Genomic DNA, 24,583 nt, shown 5'->3' with positions numbered 1-24,583 from the left:
TATCACTACTAAAGTGAGTTTCATAACACTCACAACATTTAAATATTTTTTGAAAACCTACCATGCCCTCTTCTAGTTGCTGAGTTATTAACTGTTCTTTGAAATTAATTATTGTTTCAAGCTTAGTATTGCTTTGAATTGTTTGCTTTAATCACTGAAAAAATTCAATACAACATTGCTGAAATCAGAGTACTTTTCGAAAACTTTTTGGTTATATGTTAACATTTTAGAGAGAACTATTATTTTCTCAGTTGTCAATTGAACAAATAAAATACCAAACATTATCATCTGCCAATCACAACACAAATTAAACAAACATATGGTAAGAAAGCTGTCCGGACTTGTTCAAGTTGGTTTAAGCTAATTGAGACTTGAAATTGTTGTTTTAATATAGTTCTTCAATTGTCTCTTTAAAGAAAAAAGTTTTAATTCAGAGCACTAGTTTGATAACTAACACACCCAAACTAAATCCTGTTATTTAAAACAACAGATTAACAATATTAAGTAAATTCTGTGAAGCAAAACTAAGACAGTGAAAGCAACTGAAAGGCCAATAAAGCATTTACAAATATATCAATAGTTTAAAAGAGAAGATACAAATGAATATTTAAAAATCAGGAAGCACAGGGTTAAGATTTTCATATTGATGTTCACTTAACTGTCTATGGATGTGAGAGTTGGACTGTGAAGAAAGCTGAGCACTGAAGAATTGATGCTTTTGAACTGTGGCGTTGGAGAAGACTCTTGAGAGTCCCTTGGACCACAAGGAGATCCAACCAGTCCATCCTAAAGGAGATCAGTCCTGGGTGTTCATCAGAAGGACTGATGCTGAAGCTGAAACTCCAATACTTTGGCCACCTCATGCAAAGAGTTGACTCATTGGAAAAGACCCTAATGCTTGGAAGGATTGGGGGCAGGAGGAGAAGGGGACAACAGAGGATGAGATGGCTGGATGGCATCACCGACTCAATGGACATGAATCTGAGTAAACTCCGGGAGTTGGTGATGGACAGGTAGGCCTGGTGTGCTGCGATTCATGGGGTCGCTGAGTCAAACACGACTGACCGACTAACTGAACTGAACTAACTGTCTATACTTGGCCCACAAAGAAACCAATTAACATTTTGGCAATTGATGATATAATGCAGATGGCAATGAATAACAGCATCTTTGAGCTCAAACTGGTACCTTCTATGTTAACTTAGTTTTGTGTTTGAATTTTTGTTTTGGTCTTTCATGCTGTTCTCAGGAGAAATTCTCAGACAAAAGCCTCATGAATTACTGATTTATTTTTAAATGAGTTGTTACCAATTTGATCTTCAGAGTAAAAGTCTACTGTCAGATGTGAGGGAACTCCAGTTTCAAGGAGAAAGACAATGAGGATGGAGGAAAAAGTAAAGCATTTGAGCCAAATGTTCAAATATCTTATGAAGAATTAATAATAAATATTAAGAAATATGTACTTTGAAAGAAAAAAACATGACAGGCAAACAAATTATTATTATCAGAAAACTGACTTCTGTGCCTGATGAAAGCTTTTCCAACACCAAATTTCTGGGTACATTTTGTTTTAAAGAAGGAGAGAAAAAAGTCCACATGAATTCAAACACATGTCAAAGATTGTACTATGGTAGCCCTCAAACAAATATCTTAAGTCCTCAATAATCTTAATCCCTTCTAGTTCATAACACTGAAGTTTTCAAAGAGCTTTCAGCTTTTATATGATTTTTCATCTGATACCTATTGACAACTTTGTGAGGTAGGTATTTATTTTCAATCTTCATTCAAAAACAAGGGAACTGAGGTTCAGATAAATTAACTTGTAAAAGGTCAAAAACTAGCAAAGCCAGACCTCTCTGGAGTTTAGAATATTTTTTAAAGTCTGATTCTTGGATGTCTGCATAAGAATCACCTATGATATTAATATTTTTATGACGATAGATTTTTAAAGTCCTACCATCACCTTTGACTTACTGAGTATGAATTTTTAGAAGTGGGGCCCAGAATTCCAGTTGTAGATCAATCAGGTAATGGATATAAAAGCCTAACATTGTGTCCGGCTAGGTTTTTGTGATATGATATGATGCCATCACTCTGTCAGCAGGGGCAAGTTAGTTTCAAACAGCCTGCAGTCAGGCCTGCAGCAGATTAGAATCACTGGGGAAGCTTTGTATAAAACTACCAGTCCTCATCTCAATGAGAGGAAGGTGTCAGGCATCTGAAGTTCCCCAAGTGATTCTTACCTATAGTCAGGGTTGAGGATGTCTTGCTTAAATACGCTTGTCTACATAACACATCCAGCATTTTCCAGAATTTTTCTTTCCCTTCCGATCATTATCATGCCTAATAAAGTTTACAATTTTTATTATAAGTTATTTAAATATTACAAGACAAAACGTCAAAGGTTTTTGAGTTGATATTTTTAAAGTTAAAAGATACTTCACAGCAGGACTAATCATGCTTCATTAAGCTACAATGAATTTCAAATATCCCAAATTAATCACCACTGTGGACTTGGATTATATATATATTTCAGCTGTAAACAAGAATCTAAATGACCCAGAATGACCCAGAATCTAAAGATATGGTTGTGGGGCAAAAGCTATAGCTTATTGGCTACTGGGCAATGCAAGTGCGAATAAGTCCACTGATAGGAGGGGCCTAGATACCAACATCTGGCAGCTTTGGCAAGATTAGATCTCACTGCAAAAAACACAATAACAGATACAGAGGAAACACTCTGCTGTTTTGTAACTATGGTTACTACAAAAAGGCTTACAGTGTGTGATGCTTATCTTATTACATGCTTCCATAGAACGTATCTGAACATGAAGTTCTCTACAAATCACTACTACTAAATGGGAAAAAAAATGGCTAAAAGTAAAAATTTTCTGTCATGCTATGGATAAGTTATCAATATAAAAACACAGTCAGTAAAAGTAATATTTAACTAAAGTAATAAAAACAGCACAATTACTGAGAAAAAAAATGCCCATCTCTGCTTTTACTCTGTTGCTAATCCTACTCCTGTATTTCTCTGGATAAAGACTATTTTGACAGAATTTCAAAAGAGTCTCAGTAGACTAATCAGATTCTTCAGTTGATTTTATATTCTATTAGCTAAAATACCCTTGCTGATTTATCAAATTCTCCTACGTTTTAAAAACAGTTCTTTTTCACTTAGTGGAAAGAAAACTACAAAGTCCTACTATTCATCTGAGAAATAAACCTTGCATAGAAAATTTCTTTAATTCTAAAAATTTGTTTTATTAACAGAACTAACTACCAGAATGTTACCTCACAACTAGTTGATATTATATGAAAGTTCACTATAAAGCAGTCATCATACATTTAGGATTTTTCCAAATATCAAACAAGTGTGTTTATAAAAATGCTTACCAGACAAATAATTATTTCTTCATAACCTAGAAATAAGAGTTATTTATGTGATCATATCATTCTTAGCATTTTGGATGCCTTGAGGTTCCAAGTTTGATGCAATATAAAAAGCAAAAATTTACTTCTCAACGGACACAATCTGCACCTGACTGAAAGCATCATAACTGAGTTATAGCAATCAGTCATGCAAAGGCAAAGAATAAAATCTTCTTTTTAAACAGCACAAATTCACCTTAGGACAATTTGAGCACTGGTTCCATCTTCTTCAATAACCTGATTCATGCTGGTACCATGTGTGATGTGAGTCATAGGATTATTACTGAGATCTCTGATGCTGCTATGTGGTAACTGTTCATTGAGCTGATGGGAACTACTGTGCCTGGAGTGATCTGTAAGTCGTGACATGCTGCCATGAGGTAGTCTCTCCTCCATTCCTCTGTAACTGCAGGGAGTGTACCTAATGTAGGAGGTAACAGAACACACTAGAAAATAATACTGAAATTTTTCATGAAAATAGCACTGATTTACAAAATAATTTCATGATTTACACTGTTGAATTTGTTTTGCCAAACAAAACGGAGAAAAGAAAATCTACTATTTAGGCTCAGAATTAAGAGGTGCCTTGCAACCAGACAGAAGTTGAAGTTAAGCAGAGCCAACTGACCTAGAACTATGCTAAGTAAGGATACTTTTCTCATTCAAATAAGTTTTGGGTTGTGAGGTGGGTCCCAGGAGAGGAAGAATAAGAACAGAAGAAATATGGCATTGTCACAGGCAATCTAGAAGAATGGTGATAGTCATGGTGCAGCAAACTCCAATTGCACTACAACCCTGGATTGTAGAGTGGAAAAGGGAGTGCATGAAATTAGAGGAGAAATTAATGGAACATTAAAAAAGTGAGGGAGTTGGCAAGCAATGATGATGCTAAGTGTGAACAGCTTCCTTCCAGAGAGCCCAGTTAATAGCTCAATTAACTACCTGTAAAGCAAATTCTCGCCTCATCCCTTTCCCAAGATGCAGCTTTTGAGTGCATCAACTGGGTTCCATTGCTCATCGCAGGCTGTCCTCTCCATCATTCTATTTATCTTGAAAGGCAGCAGTGGGACCTGTTAAAATTTTCTTTTGTTGCGATTCTGACTCACTGAGTCCCCATTAGAGCTAAAAAAACTCATAGTCATGTACACTATATGTGTGTGCATGCTAAGTCGCTCAGTCATGTCCACCTCTTTGTGTGACCCTCTGAACTGTAGCCCTCCAAGCTGCTCTGTCCATGGGATTCTCTAAGCAAGAGTACTGAAGTGTGTTGCCATGCCCTTCTCCAGTGGATCTCCTTGACCCAGGGACTGAACCTGTATTTCCTGTGGCTCCTGCATTGCAGGTGGATTGTTAACCACTGAACCACCAGGAAAGCCCCTGTATAACTAAACACAGTTTTGTAAAAAGTATTTAATTTAGAATAACAACAATCAAAGAAAACAACCAAATATAATTAATACATTAAATTTTTAGTAGTATTTCTAAAAATAAGAAGGAGGTAGCAGGTTTTTCCTTTTTTAAAGTCATCAAAAGAACTAGTCATCAACAGCTGAAGACCTACTGGCTGTCAGAAAATACCAATTTACCATTTCCCTCAGTTAATGACTATAACAAGTTTAATGACTCATTATGAATCATTTGTAAAATTTAAAGATTATAAAGACTGATTCATATACTACTGAGGTGATCCAGTCTTATATAGCAGTGCTTATCAAACAATGTTTTCATTAGAGCACAAAGTTTAAAAATGAAGTCCTTTTAAAATGATAAAAGAAAGCATGTCTTTCTTCTCCTGTTTGAGTAAAGCAAAAAAGAAAATTTAAGAATGAAAAACTACCTTTAGAATATTTTTTAAATTCCTCAAATTAATGGATAAAAGAGCATTTAATTTTTATTTATTAAAAGACTTCACATTCAGAACATAAAGGTTTTAAATTTGATTTGTAAGTTTTGATGAAATAATTACAATGTTTCAAATTAAAATAATGAAAACAGAATAAGCATGTTATTCTAGTTAATAATTATTTTACATAATAATTATTGCCCTAAACTGAAAATTTTTCTAACTATGACTTGCTAGCTAATTCAGAGAACTTTCACCTCTTGATGACTTCATAAGTATCTAATTCAAGTAAATATGGCAAATGAAAAAAAGCAAAATATGATATCAAAGTAATTAAAAATATGAATTACATTTTCTAAAACTGAAATCTAAATCTTTGAGTTTAATTTCTTGAATAAGACTCAAATACCTTTTCCATAGAAAAAACTGAGTTATGTCTATTTAACTGAAATATATGGTTATTCACAAAATTCTAGTATATGAACCACCTGCCATGGATAATTAGGACTCAACTACACAGTAAAATGTCACCCACTTACCAAACTAACCACTCATTCTCGAATTCACCCAGCTACTCATCCATTTCCTTTTCTATATCCTCTCAGCTAACTATATTTACCTAAGTCTATTTTATTTTACATAGCACTGAGATCAGTAATTATCCATCAAGGAATCTGGACTAGAGTGAGTACTGAGAAGCAGATATGTGTGCATATGTGTAATCTTACAGTCAAGATAACATGAGATGATGAGAAAACCAAGGCCAAAATATAGTGCTAACATGTAAACTTGAAAACTGACTGATGCAGAAAGAAATATCCATGAGATGGCATGCCCAAATTATTTCTAAAGTTGTTTGACAGATTTATTTGTTTCCTCCCTCGTGGCTCAGTGATAAAACATCTGCCTGCCAATGCAGAAGACATGGGTTCGATCCCCGCGTTGGGAAGATTCTCTGGAGAAGAAAATGGCAACCCATTCCAGTATTCTTGCCTGGAAAATCCCATAGACAGGAGCCTGGCAGGCTACAGTCCACGGGGTCGCAAATAGTCAAACACGACTTAGCAACTAAAGAACACCACAGTGCTAGATACTGTCAAGGGATATACAGATATCTATCAGCAAGTTCACATTCTCCAGAAACTGCAAACTTAGCTGAGGAAAAAAAACTGTACTAATAGGTCACACTCAAAGAATGTTTAAAAAGCAGTTAATTAGCTGTCATGGTATGGGAATTAAGCAGGAATTAAAGGATGAGTGTGATTTTAATTAAGCAGAGAGATAAGGTCATCACAGGAGGTCATACGTTATCTCCTAGTTTCCATGACACTAAACTTTCATAGAGACATTCATGTGTTTATAAGCATTTTCTCTGAATCACGTGCTAGGCTATTCTTACAGTATTGTTTTCATTACTGCATCTTGTTCTTCTCCTAGAAGGGGATGACAGAGGATGAGATGGTTGGATGGTATCACCAACTCGACAGACATGAGTTTGAGCAAGCTCTGGGAGTTGGTGACGGACAGGGAGGCCTGGCGTGCTGCAGTCCATGGGGTCACAAAGAGCTGGACACAACTGAGCAACTGAACTGATGATGACTGATGATCTTGTTCTTGGTATGTCCTTTTTTATTAAGCTTCACGGAATTCCATCTCACAGCTTTTTAATTACCACTACCTTATATTAAAGATTATAAGCTCTCTTACCTAAACTTTAATTTCATTTAGATTACAGAAGCTAAAATTCTCCTACATTTAACTCCCTTCAGAAGTTCTCTGCTCAATATGAACTCATTACTTGTACTACCATCTGCTCACCCTACTTATCTCCTCTGAGATATTTTCAGAGGAGCCAATCTGCTCATTTGAAGTTCTCTAACACTGATCATCTCTAACACTCAGTTTTAATTATACACCAGCTTGAACTATTTTTAATTGGTTATGTCCTACCTTTCCTGTAAGGTTCTATTCTGGAAAGTAGAAATTATACTTTAGCTTTCTTCTGTACATCTCTTAATACACAGAATGCCACATGCATAAGAGTTGTAGTATAACTGTTCATTCCTTATTGAAAAGGATGAGGCTAATAATGTCAAATATCAAATACTGCTGAAAGTCAGTTCATGGAGCCATGCTAGGCCATCACATCAGTCATGTCCAATTCTTTGTGACCCCATGGCAGGCTCCACTGTCCATGGGATTCTCCAGGCAAGAATGGGTTGCCATTTCCTCCTCGAGGGAATCTTCTCAATCGAGGGATCAACTCATGTCTCTTACATCTCCTGCACTGGCAGGTGGGTTTTTTACCACTAGCGCCAGCTGGAGCTAGCAGTTCACAGAGGCAGGTATTCTGAAAGATTCTCTGGTTTCCTCTCTATGTATGAGTGTTTTAAGTTAAGAGCTCTAATTTTACTCTAGAAACTTCCCAACTGGGCTTACTTACAACCTCCTCTCCTATGCTGTTGTCAAAGTGATCTTCCTAAAACACAAATCTCATTTTTTTACCCCAATGCTCAAAGTCTTTTAATGGTTTCTCATTGCTCTAGGGGAAAAAACCCTAAACTCCTCAGCATGTTTCATCTCCTACGGTGGCCCTGGTACCTAAATGCCTTTTTGTCCTCCTTGCCTCTGCATGTGCTGTTTCCTTGTCTTGAGATTTCCAACTGCCTCCTCTGTACCCTAGTCAAATTAAGGTATTACCTTGTTTGTGAACGAGACTTTCCACAGTGACTTAAAAGGATTTCTTTTGTGGAATCCCAAAGTACATTATGTACGATTTTATCACATCTACTACTCTTTTGTCTTCCATCTCTGTGTTCCTAGCATCTAGAAGAGTGCTTTTCACTTAGGAGTGCTGAATGAAAGGAAAAGGCAGGAAAGGGAAAGGATCTTTGATAGTTTAAAAACAGGTCGTTGGTTATGTTAGAAGTGGGGTAAGAAGGTGAAAAAGACCATAAATACAAAGAATGCAGGATGGAATTGGTAGGAAGGAAATATTCCAAATATTTCAAAAATCTTGCAAGGAAAATAAAAAGAAATGGATACAAGAAAGAAAACATGTCAAAGTTAGAAAACATGTAAACAATGGATACAAGATAGAAAACATGTCAAAGGCTGCTCCTTTTCAAAACCTAGAGTAGCTGACCAAGTTAGAAGGCAAAAGAAAGCAAGTGGAGAGGACAAACAAGAAGGAAAGATTCTAAACATTCCAACATTCTAAAAAGCGAGTACATCTAGGAATCATATCCTACATGACAAAGACAGGGAAGACTGAAAGGCTGGAATGAGCCTGGAAGGATACAGGACAGCCACGGAAACACAGAATAGAGAATTTCAGCATCTTAATTTTAATTCTTTCAGTTTCTCAAGCTTAGAAATCTTTTTTTTTTCATGAATCTGAGTATATGTCTTTTATTTTTTTTTAATTTTTTAATTTTTTTTTATTTTTTAAAATTTAAAATCTTTAATTCTTACATGCGTTCCCAAACATGAACCCCCCTCCCACCTCCCTCCCCATAACATCTCTCTGGGTCTTAAAAAAATTTTTTGTTTTGGCACATTCCTTCTCTCCAACTGCTTTTAATCCATCACCAACTCGTATCATTTCATTTCTTCTTTTTAAATATCTTTCAGATCAGCTATTACTCTCGGCAGTCACTGTTCTTTCATAAACTTCGATCATCTCTTAACTGAATTACTGCAGAGCTCCTATGAGGTTTCCAATTATAGTGTCTCTACCATCAAATATAACAAGAAAGCATATCCTGTCCACTCTCAGACATTCTCTGTGAAGCTTTCTCCCACCTCCTCCCCACCAGATTTAATCACCTCCTTGTCCATGCTACCAAACAGGGGTTGGCCAATGGCGGCCTACTGGTCAAATCGGGCCCCTTCCTATTTTTGTAAACAGTTTTACTAGGACACAGTCACTCCTATTTTGACCTCATACTGTCTATGGCTGCTTTCATGGTATTAACAGCAGAATGAATGGTGGCAACAAAGACCATGTGACCGTAAATAAGCCTAAAGTTATTTATTATGTTATTTCATTTGTAATACAATATTTATTATATATGTTTCTCTTTATACAAAAATTTGACAACCTATGGACTATACAATTATATTTGCACTGTTCTGAGCAATTAGGTGTATTATCTCATTTATTTTTTACAACATTGCTAAGGGACAGATATTATTACTATTTCCATTTTACAGATAAGGAAACTGAGGTTTATTATTCTAGACCCCATGCTTTTAACTACAAAACAAGTAATGACTACTCTATTTTTCTCAAGCTTATTAAGAACAAAGATCATGCCTAAATCAGTTTTGTATTCCTAGAGACTCACACAATGTCTGACACAGTAGGTATTCCATAATTGTTTGTTACGTTAATCTTACTAAAATAACCACTTTTACTCTGCCTTCTCTCTGATGAGCAATGACTCCACATTGCTCGCTGTATCACGTCTAAACTCCTCTGGCTGGCATTAAATCTGACCATAATCTGGGACAACTGAACCTAGCAAAGTTCAAAAAGGTTAATAACGATCAACTTCTGTTTCAGAATTGGCTGCTCTTCCTTCAGACGCTGTATGACTTTTACCCAGCACATGATATAAACTAAGCTGCCGATAAAACTCACCTGCCATCACAGGACCTGTGGAGGCTGCCGTAGTAGCTGCTCACTTTGCTGTGGACAGTTCCTGCTTTGCTTCTCTGGCCACCCACCATGGCCAGCTGAGTTGAAGAAGCATGTGTGGATGTCCCTTGAGTGGAAGTTCCTCTTGATTTCCTTATGATAGGACTATTTGTATCCCTCAGGTTCCTGGAGTACCTGTCGGCTCTCGTTCACTATCATAGATAACAAAATGCTAAGTGTAAGATAACAACCCTACAGACCAAAAACAATACTTTGACAGACTGATGTTATTCTTCAAAAAAAAAAAAAGCTCTCCAAACAATGTCTTTATAGGACAGATATGAGGTAACACTGTGGACAGAAGAGAGACTAAAACAAAAACCGGTGTCAATCTGTCCCCTAAACTGGTATGATGGAAAGAGGTTCGTATTAGAATAAGGAACTCAGGATTTTAGTTCCAACTCTATCAATAAATATGTGACCTTAGACAAGTCATTATCCCCTTTAATTTTCCTCATCCATAAAATGAAAGCATACAATTTCATCATTTTTAAAAAGCCCCTTTTGGCTAAAGAAATTAATCATTCTTGAAGACACTGAAATATTGCAAAGGTACTACTACAAAGTAAAAATATTATTTTCTTGCATGGTTTATAGAAGTAGTGGAGGTCTCATCATGGCATAGACTCATTTTTTAATTTGTAAGAGCAGTTCATTTAGGTTACAAGTTGATTTTATGACAGAAGCTATATCTAGTGCTTGAATAAACATGACCTAACTAGAACAAAGCATATGAAAAATTAATTTAAGCAAACATACAATGAAGTCCCAGACATAATAAAGGCTTAGGAAAAAAAGAATTAAGGGGATGAATTATGTCCAGAGCTAAAGTTTTTAACTGCTATGAAAAGACTAAAAGCAGATAGGTGTTTATGCTGATGAACAAAATGGTAATTAAAGAGCCAATTAAATAGGTGCAAAGGTCAGTGTATCAGTTTGGGTAAATAACTGACTATAAGAATCATAAAGTTAAAGTTAGACAATATTATTAAAAAAAAAGTTGTGACATGTGAAGATTAGATCATAAATTGACAAAGTGCATATATTCTAAGTTTTCAAATTAGAAAAGAATCACTGCTGTTGTTGCCATTGTTATTTTTAGTGCTGGGATAGAAGAACTCAAAAACTAGTATTTGTTGAGTACCTGCATAATGCCAAGTGTTTTACATACAGTCTCTGTTAATCTTTCTTAATAATGTTTTTATTATAGAGATTAAAACCTAAACAGACACTTCTATGGGACAGATATCCATCAAGAGTAAATATTGTGATCCCCATTTTATAGATGAAGAAAGTGAGGTCACAAGGGATTAAAGAACTTTTCAAAAGTCATACAGCAAAACAACAGTTGAGGATAAAACTTAAGTTTAAATGTTTCAAAGTGAATCATAAAGTAATGATAAAACATAATGTTTACATGTATCCTGAAAGTATCAAAAACTAAACAGAAGAAAGAACAACTCAAACATAGTTATTACAACATTTATTCTTCTGTCATCAATGGCCCTGTGCACATGTACATACATCCAAAGTTGCTCTGGACTGCTGAATTTATTTTCTAAACTTATTTCTTAAAATTGGTTCAAACTGACTTCTGGTCATTCCAAAAATTGAATCTACCTTCAAATGGTGAAGGTCTGTTTCCTCATTTTACAAAGAAGAAAACAGGGGTCCAAAAAAATTAAGTCATGTGACCCAGATAACTCCAAAACAAGATTTCTAAAAATATTTCAACCAGTGTCAGAATTATTAGCATAAGCAATCTTAAATGTGGCTTCACTGAGAGAAAGAACACTAATTTGACTGTCATAATTTTAGAAGCCAGTCTTTCAACAGCACAGTATAACAGAGGGGTTAACAGTAAAGACTAGACGCTACAATCAGACTGCTTGGGTTTGAATCTCAGTTCTACCACTCACTAGGTTGTCTAGAGCATTAAATGATTTAGTGCTTAGAACAGTGCTTGGAGTATTAAGTGGGCTCAATTGATTGGAAACCATTATTATGGTAACTCTCTAGTCATTTCTCAAAGGCTCAAACAGACAAATGCTAGAAATGACTGTAGGCTGCTCACACTCTGGAGGAGTGACTCTAGGCCAGAGCACAGTCCCAGCTGGGAGGGTCACAATGACTTTGTTGAGTCAGGGAAGTGGGTGGTCCATGGTTCCAGAAAACCAAATGGAAGGGTTTGGGGGAGGTCTAACCAGTTTCAAAAGGATTCTGGCCCAGTCAGGATCCCCCAAATAACTGGGATGAGTCCCCAGTTGGTTTAGTTTAGCCCCATCTGGAGTTTCTAACACAAGAGAATTGCTGTGTGACTGAATGGCTTGTGTGTGGCCCAGAGGTGACCAGGAATGCTAATTCAAACCCTCTCCTTAGAATTATGTTTTACTGTGATATGTTTTACTGTGATTAAAATACACGATTAAAGTGATATATGCACAGAGCCTCTCTGTGCATCAGTTTTCATATGTTTAACACAGAGATGATAATACTAGTCATCACAGAAATGTCAAAAAGATCAGATAAGAATATATATATAAGCATTCATTTGTTTTTAATCATTGTATACAATGATTAAAATACATTTAAAAATTTCAAAGAATACACAGATAAATATCCCAAGTAAGGCTGTTACACAGAAATCAAGGACTTGGTTTGTTTTGTTTGCTATTGAACCTGCTGCTGCTGCTAAGTCACGTCAGTCGTGTCCGACTCTGTGTGACTCCATAGACGGCAGCCCACCAGGCTCCCCCGTCCCTGGGATTCTCCAGGCAAGAACACTGGAGTGGGTTGCCATTTCCTTCTCCAATGCATGAAAGTGAAAAGTGAAAGTGAAGTCACTCAGTCGCATCCGACTCTTAGCGACCCCATGGACTGCAGCCTACCAGGCTCCTACGTCCATTGGAGTTTCTAGGCAAGAGTAATCGAACCTGTGGCATCACCAAATAGTTGATGGCACATAGTAACCACTCATTAATGTCTTTCTCAAAGGATGAATTCCCAGAAAAGCCATTTCTGTCATTGTTGAGTTAACCTTTCCCGTTCTTTCCTTCTCTGCCCAATGAAATTGCATTTAAAGGAGAAATGCACTGTCTGATATCACTAGCAGTAGTCTCAGATATGGTAATAAGGAATGTATATTTTAAAACTGTGATTTTTATAGATTTCAATCTAATCTGTGTAACAGAAGCTGCTAATCAGTGATAATTGAGAAAACACAAGATTCTGATAATGTGGTAATTTAAGATTTATTTTAAAAGTACATTAACCCATACAAAACACAATAACATTTTACATATAATCTTAAGACTTTTATAGAAATTCATTTTCCCAAAATTTGTTTTCCATGTAACTTGGGTTAAATAAAATCATAAGAACATGGATTCCACTAATTTAGAATTTGTGACAATTCAAATACAGTATAAATATTAGCTTTATACTTAGTAAAAAGTTTGAAGTCATCTGTTCCTTTGTGAATACTGCAGGATCTTATTTTGTTCTATTAATTAAGTGGTCAAAAAATGAAAGATTCCTCAAATATGGCCAAATCTTATATTTTACCATGACTCTCTAATATGCAATTTGGCTAACTATGAATTAAAACAACATCTTTAACATATCTTATCTGCTAATATAACTTTACTATTTTGGCTTTAATGTGTATGACTTAGAATAAAATAACATGCTATCCCTTTAAATAATTTATGGTGTAACCTGGAAGAACAACAGACAATTGGAAATGGAAGTCTAATACTGTGTGACTTTAGCCAAGGCACTGAGTCTCTCTGCATCAGTTTTCATATCTTTAACAGAGAGATGATAATACTAGTCATCACAGAAATGTCAAAAAGATCAAATAAGGATATATATAAGCATTTATTTGTTTTTAATTTTAAGAAGATTTTAATTTGGAATTTTTTTTTTTAAAAAAAGACTGACTTTCCCTCAAATATTCTGAATTAGTAAGGAACAGGCCTTAAGCCTGGTTCTACTTGGGAGCATGAACTCTGATGCTACAGAGACGACGTCTTCCCTTAAACTTCACGAAATTGACCCCTGCTAGGTCAAACCTTTCTTCTACAGCTTCCTCACCTCTCTCAGCCCTCACAGAATTAGCGTTAGGGCCTTGTCTTAGATTAGGCTTGGGCTTAAGAGAATGCCATGGCTGGCTGATCTATGTAGATCCCAAAACTTTCTCCATATCAGCAATAAAGCTATTTTGTTTTCTTATCATTCATGAATTCACCAGAGTATCATTTTCAATTTACTTTAAAAACCTTCCCTTTGGATTCACAACTTGGCTGTTGGGCTCAAAAGGCATAACTTTTGGCCTGTTTCAACTTTCAACATGACTTTCTCACTAAGCTTAATCATGTCTAGCTTTTTATTTAAAATGAGAGGTATGCAACTCCTTTCACTTGAACCCTTAGCGGCCACTGTAAAGTTAGTTGGCCTGGTTTCAATATCGTTGTGTCTAAGTGAATAAGGAGGCCCATGGAGAGCCTTTTATATGTAAACCCACCCCCAAAACTTGTGTGACTTGCTTTATTGTGATACTTGCTTTATTGTAGTGGTCTGGAACCAAACCTGCACTATCTCAGAGATATGCCTATTACGCAAGTGTTACTAAAATGTGACACAGGGATATGAAGTGAGCAAATGCTGCTGGAAAAAAAGGCACCAACAAATCTGCTCAACAGAGGGTTGCCACGAACCTTCAATTTGTAAAAACTGTGGTGTCTGCAAAACAAGAGTCCAAAATGCAGTACCTGGATGCAATCTCAAAAAAGAATGATCTATTCATTTCCAAGGCAAAAAATTCAATATCACAGTAATCCAAGTCTATGCCTTGACCAGTAATGCTGAAGAAGCTGAAGTTGAACGGTTCTAGGACATACAAGACCTTCCAGAACTCACACCCAAAAAAGATGCCCTTTTCATTATAGGGGACTGGAATGCAAAAGCAGGAAGTCAAGAAACACCTGGAGTAACAGGCAAATTTGGCCTTGGAGTACAGAATGAAGCAGGGCAAAGGCTAATAGTTTTACAAGAGAATGCACTGGTCATAGCAAACACCTTCGTCCAACGACACAACAGAAGAGTCTACACAAGGATATCACCAGATGGTTAATGCTGAAATCAGATTGATAATATTCTTTGCAGCCAAAGATGGAGAAGCTCTATATAGTTAGCAAAAACAAGACTGGGAGCTGACTGTGGCTCAGATTGTGAATTCCTTATTGCCTAATTCAGACTTAAATTGAAGAAAGCAGGGAAAACCACTAGACCATTCAGGTATGACCCAAATCAAATCCCTTACGATTATACAGTGAAAGTGAAGAACAGATTCAAGCAATTAGATCTGATAGACAGAGTGCCTGAGGAACTATCGATGGAGGTTCGTGACATTATACAGGAGACAGGATGGAGACCATCCCCAAGAAAAAGAAATGCAAAAAAGCAAAATGGTTGTCTGAGGAGGCCTTATAAACAGCTGTGAAAAGAAGAGAAGTGAAAAGCAAAGGAGAAAAGGAAAGATATACCCATTTGAATGCAGAGTTCCAAAGAATAGCAAGGAAAGATAAGAAAGCCTTCCTCACTGGTCAGTGCAAAGAAATAGAGGAAAACAACAGAACAGAAAAGACTAGAGATCTCTTCAAGAAAATTAGAGATACCAAGGGAATATTTCATGCAAAAATGGGCTCAATAAAGGACAGAAATGGTATGGAAGTAACAGAAGCAGAGGATATTAAGAAGAGGTGGCAAGAATACACAGAAGAACTGTACAAAGAAGAGAGCCACTACCCAGATAATCATGATGGTATGATCACTCACCTAGAGCCAGACACCCTGAAATGCGAAGTCAAGGGGGCTTTGGGAAGCATCACTATGAGCAAAACTAGTGGAGATGATGGAATTCCAGTTGAGCTATTTCAAATCCTAAAAGATGATGCTGTGAAAGCGCTGCACTCAGAATGTCAGCAAATTTGGAAAACTCAGCAGTGGCCACAGGACTGGAAAACGTCAGTTTTCATTTCAATCCCAAAGAAAGGCAATGCCAAAGAATGCTCAGATTACTGCACAATTGCACTCATCTCACATACTAGTAAAGTAATGCTCAAAATTCTCCAAGCCAGGCTTCAACAATACATGAACTGAGAACTCCCAGATCCTCAAGCTGGATTTAGGAAAGGTAGAGGAACCAGAGATCAAATTGCCAACATCTGTTGGATCATCAAAAAAGCAAGAGAGTTCCAGAAAAACATCTCTTTCTGCTTTATTGACTATGCCAAAGCCTTTGTGTGGATCATAACAAACTCTGGAAAATTCTTAAGAGATGGGAATACCAAATCACCTGACCTGCCTCTTGAGAAATCTGTATGCAGGTCAGGAAGCAACAGTTAGAACTGGACATGGAACAACAGACTGGCTCCAAACAGGAAAAAGAGTACGTCAAGGCTGTATATTGTCACCCTGCTTATTTAACTTCTATGTAGAATACATCATGAGAAATGCTGGGCTGGAGGAAGCACAAGCTGGAATCAAGATTGCTGGAAGAAATATCAATAACCTCAGATATGCAGATGACATCACCCTTATGGCAGAAAGTGAAGAACTAAAGAGTCTCTTGATGAAAGTGAACGAGGAGAGCGAAAAAGTTGGCTTAAAGCTCACCATTCAGAAAATGAAGATCATGGCATCTGGTCCCATCACATCACAGGAAATAGATGGGAAAACAGTGGAAACCGTGGCTGACTTTATTTTTGGGGGGCTCCAAAATCACTGAAGATGGTGACTGCAGTCATGAAATTAAGACACTTACTCCTTGGAAGGAAAGTTATGACCAACCTAGATAGCATGTTAAAAAGCAGAAACATTACTTTGCCAACAAAGATCCATCTAGTCAAGGCTATGGTTTTCCCAGTAGTCATTCATGGATATGAGAGTTGGACTATAAAGAACGCTACATGTTGAAGAATTGATGCGTATGAACTGTGGTGTTGGAGAAGACTCTTGAGAGTCCCTTGGACTGCAAGGAGATCCAACCAATCCATCCTAAAAGAAATCAATCCTGAATGTTCACTGGAAGGATTGATGCTAAAGCTGAAACTCTTACTATTTTGGCTACCCGATGCAAAGAACTGACTCACTGGAAAAGACCCTGATGCTGGGAAATATTGAAGGTGGGAGGAAAAGGGGACGACAGACGATGAGATGGCTGGATGGCATCACCAACTCAATGGACATGAGTTTGAGTATACTCTGGTCATTGGTGATGGACAGGGAGGTCTGGCATGCTACAGTCTATGGGGTCACAGACAGACACGACTGAGTGACTGAATTGACTGAACTGTAGTGTGTGCAAAGCACAATAAAGGGAAGTGCAATAAAACAAGGTATATGTGTTTTCCTGACTAGTTTTCTGTTTATTTGTTCATTTTTGTTTTTAAGGATATGTATTTATTTGGCTCCCTCGAGTCTTAGCTGCTGTGTGTGGGCTTGGTCGCCCTGCAGCATGTGGAATCTTAGTTCCCTGACCAAGGATCAAACCCATGTCCTCTGCACTGCAAGGCAATTCCTAACCACTGGACAGCCAGGTAAGTCCCTACCTATCTGTTTTAATAGAGATATGCTAATCTGTGGGCTCATCAGTTTTTCTTCCAATCCTGTCATTTTTCACTTTTAGGTCTATGTTATGTGTTATATAAATGCTCTAGCTACCCAATATACTTTAGTGCTCACTTTAAACAGTATTTTATCTGACTTTAATATTGCCACACCAGTTTTTTTCATCATCATACCATCACATTTTTCAAGTGTATCTTTTCCTAGTTACCAATGTATTTTTTTCAAGACTGTCTGTGCAATCCTACTGTTTATAAACAATATATAGTTTCCTCACACTAAAGTATAAACTCAATGTTTTTTTCCCCCATTTTCCCCCCCATTTCTGGGAATGTCTTATTCCCAGAGCCTAGATCAGTCTCTGGCACATAGCAGGTGCTCAGTAAATGCACACTTGAGCTACCTAATACTCCTTGTTATTATTTTCCAGAGACTCAGAACAACCTTTACAAAAATAATTGGTCTTGTTATTATCATTGTTAAGTGACTTTGCCAAAAAGTACACCCGCATCCTATCTTGAGGTTCTCTTTTCTTTCTGCTAAAGGATGTTCTTTAGAAATTCTTATAGATCGGATATGCTAGAGATAAATTTAGTCTTTGCCCCAAAATGTCTTTCTCTTGTCCTCAATCTCTAGTAGTGCTTTAGATGGATAAAGTTATCATCACTCAGAATTTTAAAGATATTAGTTCATTAACTTCTAGCTGCTATTGTTGCTGTTGAGAAGCCTGCACAGTTGATAATCTTTTGGAGATTTTTTCTCTCTGGTAGCTTTTAAATGTCTCTAGCCTTTTATTTGCAAAGAATGTTTCTCATTGTGATTGGTTTTTACTTGTCCTGCTTAGTATGCAGAGCGTACTTTTAATGTGAGGTTTCAAGTGTTCAGTTCTGAAAAATTCATGATGTAGTTCTTTAGTTATCATTTCTTAGTCATTCTTACACCCCCTTGTTCCAGAACTCCCATTAGATGTATAATGAAGCATCTTAATCTATTTTTAATATATCTTTATGGAATAATCAGATAATTTTGAGTATTTTATGTCTCTATTATGCATTCTGGGTGATTTAAAGAGTTAGAACAATTTTCCACTTCATTAGTTCTCTCTTTAATCATGTCTACTTTAGAATTCATTCCATCTATTGACTTAATTTCAAATCCTGACAGATGATGCTATGAAAGTGCTACACTCAGTACATCAGCAAATTTGGAAAACTCAGCAGCGGCCACGGGACTGGAAAAGGTCAGTTTTCATTCCAATCCCAAAGAAAGCCAATGCCAAAGAATGCTCAAACTACCGCACAATTGCACTCATCTCACATGCTAGTAAAGTAATGCTCAAAATTCTCCAAGCCAGGCTTCAGCAATACGTGAACCATGAACTTCCAGATGTTCAAGCTGGTTTCAGAAAAGGCAGAGAAACCAGAGATCAAATTGCCAACATCCACTGGATCATGGAAAAAGCAAGAGAGTTCCAGAAAAACATCTATTTCTGCTTTATTGACTATGCCAAAGCCTTTGACTGTGTGGATGCCAATAAACTGTGGAAAATTCTGAAAGAGATGGGAATACCAGACCACCTGACCTGCCTCTTGAGAAACCTACATGCAGGTCAGGAAGCAACATTAGAACTGGACATGGAACAACAGACTGGTTCCAAATAGGAAAAGGAGTACGTCAAGGCTGTATATTGTCACCCTACTTATTTAACTTATATGCAGAGTACATCATGAGAAACGCTGGACTGGAAGAAACACAAGCTGGAATCAAGATTGCCAGGAGAAATATCAATAACCTCAGAGATGCAGATGATACCACCCTTATGGCAGAAAGAGAAGAGGAGCTAAAAAGCCTCTTGATGAAAGTGAAAGAGGAGAGTGAAAAAGTTGGCTTAAAACTCAACATTCAGAAAATGAAGATCATGGCATCTGGTCCCATCACTCCATGGGAAACAGGTGGGGAAACAGTATCAGACTTTATTTTTTGGGGCTCCAAAATCACTGCAGATGGTGACTGCAGCCATGAAATTAAAAGACACTTACTCCTTGGAAGAAAAGTTATGACCAACCTAGATAGCATATTCAAAAGCAGAGACATTACTTTGCTGACTAGGGTCCGTCTAGTCAAGGCTATGGTTTTTCCTGTGGTCATGTATGGATGTGAGAGTCGGACTGTGAAGAAGGCTGAGCGCCGAAGAATTGATACTTTTGAACTGTGGTGTTGGAGAAGACTCTTGAGAGTCCATTCTGAAGGAGATCAGCCCTGAGATTTCTTTGGAAGGAATGATGCTGAAGCTGAAACTCCAGTAATTCGGCCACCTCATGCGAAGAGTTGGCTCATTGGAAAAGACTCTGATGCTGGGAGGGATTGGGGGCAGGAGGAAAAGGGGACAACAGAGGATGAGATGGCTAGATTGCATCACTGACTTGATGGACGTGAGTCTGAGTGAATTCTGGGAGTTGGTGATGGACAGGGAGGCCTGGCATACTACAATTCATGGGGTCGCAAAGAGTTGGACAAGACTGAGCGACTGAACTGAACTGAAGAGTACATCATGAGAAACACTGGGCTGGAAGAAGCACAAGCTGAAATCAAGATTGCCAGGAGAAATATTAATAACTTCAGATATGCAGATGACACCAGCCTTATGGCAGAAAGTGAAGAGGAACTAAAAAGCCTCTTGATGAAAGTGAAAGAGGAGAGTGAAAAAGTTGGCTTTAAGCTCAACATTCAGAAAACTAAGATTATGGCATGTGGTCCCATCACTTCATGGCAAATAGATGGGGAAACAGTGGAAACAGTGTCAGACTTATTTTTGGGGGCTCCAAAGTCACTGCAGATGGTGACTGCAGCCATGAAATTAAAAGACGCTTACTCCTTGGAAGGAAAGTTTTGACCAACCTAGATAGCATATTGAAAAGCAGACACATTACTTTGCCAACAAAGGTCCATCTAGTCAAGGCTATGGTTTTTCCTGTGGTCATGTATGGATGTGAGAGCTGGACTGTGAAGAAAGCTGACTGCCGAAGAATTGATGCTTTTGAACTGTGGTGTTGGAGAAACCTCTTGAGAGTCCCTTGGACTGCAAGGAGATCCAACCAGTCCATTCTAAAGGAGATCAGCCCTGGTTGTTCTTTGGAAGGAATGATGCTAAAGCTGAAACTCCAGTACTTTGGCCACCTCATGCGAAGAGTTGACTCTTTGGAAAAGGCTCTGATGCTGGGAGGGATTGGGGGCAGGAGGAGAAGGGGATGACAGAGGATGAGATGGCAGGATGGCATCACCGACTGGATGGACGTGAGCTTCGGGTAAACTCCAGGAGTTGGTGATGGACAGGGAGGCCTGGCGTGCTGCAATTCATGGCATCGCAAAGAGTCGGACACGATTGAACTCAAAGAGTCAGACTGAACTGAACTCTACTGAACTAAAATACTGTAAACCCACCAGCCTAAAGGCTGAACCAAAGAATCTATTTTCAAAATCATGTTACCTTTAATATTTACTAACTGAATTATGAATATTATTATTTTAGTCTGCTGTTTAAAGTCTTACTATCAAATAACAGAAAAGATGTAACCATAACTTGGAATATTTAAACTTCTGAAAAACTATTACTTCCCCAGTTCTAATGCTTGAAATTTCTTCATAAAAGAATAATATCTGAAAACTAAGATGAGTAACATTCCCCAAACATGAAATCTTCAATCTATCAGAGTGTGAACCTAAATGTGTATCTTTTTAATGTACAAGATGCAGTTAAAAATAACATATTAGTTTTTCCTGTTATTTATCAAACACACTCATTAGACTGATTAAAAGGGCAATACAAGAATAATTTTCTATGACAAGCCAAATAATAGACGAAGTCTTACCTCCATTGCTAAAGCTGCTGTCTATTGGTCATAATGATTCAGAAGATTGGGCATGAAGGCAGTTCATAAGGCAAATCTTGGCACATCCTCAAGGTAATAGGCTCAAAGAAAACAAACTGTGCCCACCTATATGGGGCACACATAGTCAAGGGCCACAGACAGAAGACGATCCAACTCAGCCATGCTTTCTCTACTGAATTAGATTCAGATGATCAGGCCTACTCAATATGTATTTTAGATCTTTGTACAACTGCAAGTCTCAGCTTGAAAGTACTTCTTCTATCTTACTGTTAAGTTCTTCAATGCACCGTCAGAGGTTTGTTAGCTTGGTCTCACAAAAGGCATTTGTTTTTGGTTTCATAATATGGGAAAATGACATCATCTTGCTTCTTTTCATTTTGTTACATCGGGCACCGTTTGGCCAACTTGTCAAGTTGTTAACAACCACATTCCCAAACAACAGATTCCATGTTAGGAGAACAGCTATTTCTTCCTTTGACTGAAATATCTGAAAAATAATTTTTTTTAAAAATGGGAGAAATTAGCAATTTCCTCTTAAAATATTACAGGCTTGATATCAAAACTTTGATTAGCTCAGTAAAGTTGCAGGATACAAAATTGGTATACAAAAATCAGTTGCGTTTCTACACAGTAACAATTAGCTACTAGAAAGAGAAATTTTAAAATACTGCCTTTGGGACTTTCTGGTGGTCGAGTGATTAAAACTGCACACTTCCACTGCCGAGCTCCAGTGCACTCCCTGGTGGAGAACTAAAATTCCAAATGCCAGGAGTCTGGCTAACAACAACAATCACAGACTTTGATGAGAGATACAATACTGCCTTACAGACAAAATACATGGGTATTTCATAATAAAAATACTATAGTTTTTCTACCTTATCATTCTTGCTATAGATACACCAGGGAATCCATAAATAGCATTTAAAGGTACTATTTCCTCCCTCAGTTGTTTATATAACATATAGTTTAATTTCCCATCTATAATGGTAGTTTTTCATTTGTCACAAGACATAATAGATCCATTTTGAAAAACTTGCATGCTGTTGTCCTAAATTTTATTTAAATATCTGCCACACTTAATAACAAGTTATTTAAATTTTATTATATATGGTTTAAACATTAAATGATTCAGCAGATAGTATCTGTGAAAGGTGTAAAATATAAAGAAATCAAAAATATGGATTCAAGCCTCTTCCCAACTATGTGAATCACTTAACTTCTCTGAGCTCAGAATTTTTCTTTCTAAAAATTGCACCTCCCTATCAAAGATGGTATATAAGTGAACTATAAAATAATGTACTCTATAAAAGGTAAAGCAATATCAAACTTCAGGCAGTTTTAGTACTGAATTACAGTGGATACAAAGACTTACTTCTATCAACCAATACTGAACTGGCAAACAGAAGATTCTAAAAGTAGTATCAGGACATTTTCCCAACAATGCTTCATCCTTTCAGATAGTACAAAAATTTAGTACCTAGATAGAGAAAACGTTTGACCAACAAATGCTTCATTACACACAGTCAGGCTGCAGAGAAGAGTCAACCCTAGAAAGTTACAGTGTGGGATATGAACGATTTCCAGTTAAAGAGTTTCTACCAAGTTTCAGAGTCTGATTTGACACTGGCTTTGCTGAGGGCTTCCCTGGTGGCTCAGACAGTAAAGAATCCGCCTGCAATGCTAGAGACATGGGTTCGATCCCTCGGTTGGGAAGATTCCCTGGAGGAGGAAATGGCAGCCCACTCCAGGATTCTTGCCTGGAGAATTCCATGGATAGAGAAGCCTGGCAGGCTACAGTCCATGGGGTTGCAGAGAGTTGGGTCCAACTTTCACTTTTTTTCTAGGGACAAAACTATGCACCTCTTTTGGGGCTGGAAGGGTAGGTAGAGTGGGAGGCAGGACTGGTAGGAAAAAAGCAAATTCTAAAACTATCATACTTGCATTTGGTTTTGTAATGATGTTAAATCTGCTTTTACTTTATTTTTGTTTCACAGATGTCAAATATTTCTGTTTGAAGTAAACAACCTCGGCTGGGAAAACATGAGAAAGCCAGGTTCAGAAATTCTCAGAGACCCAGGTTAACAGGAAAACTCAAATAGATATTAGGGCCCGTGACAGCTTAGACCCTGAGAACTTGAACCGGCTTGGCTAAAGCAGAGAAACTGTCCTTTGTGCACTACCAATGACAGGGACCTCTGCATCCCAAGCTTTAATTACTGGGCAGAAAAAACTACTTGGAGAAAGTAAAGCCATGGCTGAATCTTCCCAATTTCTCCCCCAAGCATATGGTCTTGAGTAGAAGAAGGGAAAAGGAAAGCTACAACCTTAGGAATTAGGAACACCAAAGTTACAAGCAACCTCTGCGTCAAACGTCTAATCTCTCTAATGCTGAAGTCTCTAAATCAGAAATATTTGCTAAAGTTTCTTGGCCTGCCATATTTTTTCCTCCTTCAAGCTGGGCCCAGAAATGCGATGTCTGGCTATGGAAAAGTGATATTAAACACAGTCATGTATATTTAAGCTTAATTATCGTGTAGCACGGTAACAATTATGCCTATCATTAAATGTGTCAAATAAGCCCTGAAAGCTTTATTTGGCTACAGTATCAAAACATCCATATAAGTTCCTTTTTTGTAGTTTGCTGCTTATGCAGCATGTTCATCTGCTTGCAACTTAAAAAAAAATTAAAGGGAACACTGCTCCCTACTGAATAGGTATATAACAATGAGAATTACGAAAATTTCATTTAGACTATTTTTTAAGCAGTATGGGTTCCAAATTTACAGTTCAAAGAAGATTACCATACAAAACTTGAGGAAGCAACAAAGTAATATTGAGTTTTTTAAACTAGATGAGAAACCCCCTTATACTTCTGTCTACTCTATCTTACTTGTTTTTCTCTCAGTTATTCCTTTTGCCTCATTTACAAACAATGCTTCTCACAGACTTAAGAAAGTGCTTTCCTTTATGCACTTTAACATTCAAATTTCCATATATCAAAACATTTTTATAAAATTATTTTTAGGCTGGGGTAGGATAAAATCTTAATACATTATGACTGTAGTTTATGATTATTAAGATAAA

The 24,583-nt window shown here is 37.2% G+C and overlaps 1 long non-coding RNA gene across 2 annotated transcripts; it reads right to left on the bottom strand.

Moving 5' to 3' along the window:
- Positions 1 to 3,242: 3,242 nt before the first annotated feature.
- Positions 3,243 to 23,921, bottom strand: LOC138428533 (uncharacterized). Of its 2 annotated transcripts, XR_011252483.1 has the most exons (4): positions 22,872 to 23,921; positions 21,479 to 21,986; positions 9,924 to 10,132; positions 3,243 to 3,856 (listed from the first exon to the last, which is right to left on the bottom strand). It is a non-coding gene; the product is annotated as an uncharacterized lncRNA (long non-coding RNA). The 2 variants fall into 2 exon arrangements; XR_011252482.1 differs by lacking the exon at positions 22,872 to 23,921 and having other exon boundaries at positions 21,479 to 22,137.
- Positions 23,922 to 24,583: the final 662 nt, after the last annotated feature.

The sequence above is a fragment of the Ovis canadensis genome, chromosome 23 (assembly GCF_042477335.2).
Source record: "Ovis canadensis isolate MfBH-ARS-UI-01 breed Bighorn chromosome 23, ARS-UI_OviCan_v2, whole genome shotgun sequence".
NCBI lineage: Eukaryota > Metazoa > Chordata > Mammalia > Artiodactyla > Bovidae > Ovis > Ovis canadensis.
The sequence above is the reverse complement of the archived record's forward strand: the minus strand, read 5'-3'. Positions and strand labels throughout refer to the sequence as shown.